We start from the raw sequence: 4,645 nt of genomic DNA, 5'->3' as shown, positions 1-4,645 counted from the left end.
AACATTCCCTATGGGTTTATTAGCATAAACGATGCTATGATTATCACTGTTTTGTAAAACATTTTCTTTAGACTTCTGATTATTTTCTCAGGATACATGCCTCTTTTATTTTCATTATTTTTTCATCCAAGTTGTTTTCCCATTTTCCCTGTGATTTCTTCTTCTTTGACCAACTTATTATTTGGGAATATGTTATTTAATATGTGATTTTTCCCTCAGATATATTTTTTTCTTCTTTAGCAGGATTTTATTTATTCTATTGTACATGGACAGTCACAACAGTTCATATATATGGTCAGTTTTCAAAACGTTTCTTGGATAGTGGACACACAGAAGTCCTCCTCCTTTTCTCCTCCTTATCTTCTTCTTCCTCCTCAAAACTACCCTTTCTTGAGAGCAGATCAGGTAACAACACTTAAAAATGAAAAACAAACAAACAAACAAAAAAAAACTGAGTTTCAGAGAAGATACATAACCACAATTACACAGCCAAGGAGTGGAGCCAATATTCAAACCTAGCTTTTAATGATTCCAAAGCCATGCTCTCATCATAAAATTAACAGTAACTGGTTCTGGAACATTCTGATTCAGTTCCTATTCTTACCTTCAAAGAATGAAAACAGTATGCTAACAGTGTACTAATTTCTAAAACCCAGAGAAAGAATACAATTAATTTAAAAATAGATTTAAAAGTCTTGAATGTTTGCACATGAAAAATCTGCTGTTACATTAGAGGAAGTAGAAGAGATGGAATACTTTTGGGAGTGGTTTTATGTTTTTCATTTCAAAAATAATTTATATGAAGCATATCATTCATACATGAACATATATAAACAATATAAGTGTAAAACTTATGAACTTACAAAACAAACACATATAACCTCAGACAGGGCTCCCATATATCACTCCACCACAAATGCCTTGCTTTGTGAAATATTTGTAATAAATTATAAAAGAGCATCATCAATATACTATTACTAACTATAGTCTGTACCTTACATTTGTTGTATTTCTCCCCCAACCGACTCTATTATTTTTTTGTCCATAAACCATATAATTTATCTAAAGTGTACAATCACTGGCATTTGGTGTAATCACTGAGTTGTGCATTCATCACTTTGATCACTATTAGAGCATTTTCATTACTCTAAAGAAAAGAAAACAAAAACAAACCACTGTCATACCCTTAGTTTGGCAGTACTAATTACATATCCTATAATGTGCTTTCATCATTTCTATGCATTTCCAAACATCTTTCTACCATTTCTGCATGTATCATACCTCAGCTTTCCATTCTCTAACCACATTCTTATCTCTGGTGACTTATATTCTAGTTATTAACTCCATGACTTTGCTCATTATATTTAGTTCATAAAAGCAAAAACATACAATATTTGTCCTTCTGTGCCTGGCATGCTTCACTCAACATAATGTCCTCTAGGTTCATCCATGTTGTCGTATGCTTCTCAACTTCATTTCTTCTTACAGCTGAATAATAGTCCATCGTGTGTATATACCACAGTTTGTTTATTCATTTTTTTTAAGATTTATTTATTTCTTTATTTCTCTCCCCTTTCCCCCCACCCTGGTTGTCTGTTCTCTGTGTCTATTTCCTGTGTCTTCTTCTTTGTCCACTTCTGTCAGTGGCATGGGAATCTGTGTTTCTTTTTGTTGTGTCATCTTGATGTGTCAGCTCTCCCTGTGTGTGGCACCATTCTTGGGCAGGCTGCACTTTCTTTCATGCTGGGTGGCTCTCCTTATGGGACACACTCCTTGCATGTGGAGCTCCCCTATGCAGGGGACACCCCTGCGTGGCATGGCACTCCTTGTGCACATCATCACTGTGTGTGGGCCAGCTCCACATGGGTCAAGGAGGCCTGGGATTTGAACTGGGGACCTCCCATGTGGTAGACGGATGCCCTAATCACTGGGCCAATTCCGCTTCCCTATTCATTCTTCATTTTATGGACACTTGGGTTGTTTCCATCTTTCAGCAATTGTGAAGAATGTCGTTATGAACATCAGTGTGCAGAAATCTCTTCGTCACTACTCTCATTTCTAGGAATATATCTAGTAGTGGTATTGCATGGTCACATGGTAGATCAATATCTAACTTCCTTAGGAAATAGCAAAGAGGTTTCCACAGTGGCTGTACCTTTCTACATTTCTACCAAGAGTGAATAAGCACTCCTATCTCTCCAAAACCTCTCCAACACTTGTAGTCTTCTGTTTTGTTAATAAAGGCCATTTTAGTAGGTGTGAAATGATATCTCATTGTAGTTTTTATCTGCATTTCCCTAATAGATAGTGATGTTGAACCTTTTTTTTTTCTTTTCTTTTTTTGCCGTTTGTATTTAATGTCTATTCAGGTTTTTTTGCTCATTTTTTCATTGGTTTATTTGTCTATTTTTAACATACAAATTTTATTGATACACATTAATAAACCTTATAACCTGTCCAAAGTGTACAATCAATGGTATTTGGTATAAACACATAGTTGTGCATTCATCACTTCAATAATTTTTAGGGCATTTTCATTATTCCAATAATAATGAACAAAGACAAACAAAAATCATCACCTCTTTTGTCCTAGGTGATGCAATATCACCCATATTCATTGTTTACATGAGTTTTTACTATGATATACAGGCTCATGTTAAAATTTTTAGCCTGTTTTCTAGTAATATACATGACCTTAGACCTACCCTTTCAACCACTGTCATTCCTATATAATGGTTCTACACACTATAATGTGCTTTCACTGTTACTATTCATTTCAAAAGCTTTACACTCAGTCTTTTTACCAGTTCTGCACAGATTAACCCTCAGGTTTTCATTCTATACCTTCATTCTATTTTCTGGTGACCTGTATTCTGATTATTAATTCCATGAGTTTACACAATAAATTTAGTTCATAATAGTGCAATCACATGTATTTGTCCTTTTGTGTCTGACTTACTTCACTCAACATAATGTCCTCCAGATCATCCATGTTGTCATATGCTTCAAGACTTTATTTTTTTCTTGTAGCTGCATAATATTCCATCATGTGCACACAGCAAAATTTGTTTACCCATTCATCAGCTGATGGGCACCTGGGTTGTTTCCATCCTTTGGCAATCTTGAATAATGCTGCTATGAACATTGATGTGCAGATGTCTGTTTGTGTCAGTTCTTTTGGGCATATACCTAGTAATTGTATTGCCAGGTCACATGGCATGTCTATATTCAACTTCCTTAGGAACTGACAAACAGTCCTCCACAGTGGCTGTACCACTCTATATTCTCACAAACAGTGGTTAAACATGCCTATTTCTCCACATCATCTCCAACACTTATAGTTTTCTGACTTTTTAACAGTAGTCATTCTAATAGGTATGGAATCATATCTCATTGTAATTTTGATTTACATTTCCCTAATTGCTAGTGATGTTGAACATATTTTCATGGTTTTTTTTTTCCATTTGTATTTCTTCTTTGGACAATTGTCTTTTCAAGTTTTTTGCTCATTTTTTAATCGGGTAGTTTGTCTTTTTATTGTTGAGTTGTAAGTTCTCTTTCTATAGCATGGATATTAGATCCCTGTTGGACTTCCAAATATCTTATCCCATTGAGTAGGCTTTCCTTTTACCTTCTTCACAAAACCCTTTGTGGTGCAGAAGTGTTTAATTTTGAGGAGGTCCCATTTATCGATTTTTTCTTTTGTTGTTCATGCTTTGGTTATAAGATCCAAGAAACCACTCCCTACCACAAGATCTTTAAGATGGTTCCCTACATTTTCTTCTAATAATTGTATGGTCCTGGCTTTTGTGTTTAGGTCTTTGATCCATTTTGAATTGATTCTTTTTTTTTCTTTATTTCTCCTCCCTCCCCTTGCTCTGTTGTCTGCTCTCTGTGTCCATTTGCTGTGTGTTCTTCTGTGTCTATTGTATTCTCATTAGGTGGCTCTGGGAGCCCATCCTTGGACCTTCTGGAGTGGGAGAGTGATCATTCTCTTGCTCCACCTCAGTTCCCTAGTTCATTGCATCTTGTATTGTTGCATCATATTGCTGCATCAGCTCTCCATATGGGCAGTCTCCTCTACTGCATGGGGTTGCACTCCTTGTGTGGAGCCCACCCCTGTGTGGGATGACACTCCTTGCATGTGGCAGCACTCTACGTGGGCCAGCTCACCACATGAGCCAGGAGGTCCTGGATATCAAATCCTGGACTTTCTATATGGTAGGTGGAAGCGCTATCCACTGAGCCATATCCACTTCCCTGAATTGATTCTTGTATAGGGATTGATAGGGGTCCTCCTTCATTCTTTTCGCTATGGATATACAGTTCTCTCAGAACCATTTGTTGAAGAGACTATTCTGTTCCAGAAAAGTTGACTTAACAGACTTCTCAAGTTGACCATAAGGGCATGGATCTATTTCTGAACTCTCAATTCAAGTCTATTGATCAATTTGTCTATCTTTATGACAATACCATGCTTTTTGACCACTGAAGCTTTATAAAACACCTTGAGCTCAGGAAGTGTGTGTCCTCAGATTTCACCCTTCTTTTTTAGGAATTTTTTTTAAGCTATTTGGGACCACTTTCCATTCCAAATAAATTTGGTAATTGACTTTTCCACTTCTTTAAAGTGGGCTGTTGGAAT

The sequence above is a fragment of the Dasypus novemcinctus genome, chromosome 27 (assembly GCF_030445035.2).
Source record: "Dasypus novemcinctus isolate mDasNov1 chromosome 27, mDasNov1.1.hap2, whole genome shotgun sequence".
Classification (NCBI taxonomy): Eukaryota; Metazoa; Chordata; class Mammalia; order Cingulata; family Dasypodidae; genus Dasypus; species Dasypus novemcinctus.
The sequence above is the reverse complement of the archived record's forward strand: the minus strand, read 5'-3'. Positions refer to the sequence as shown.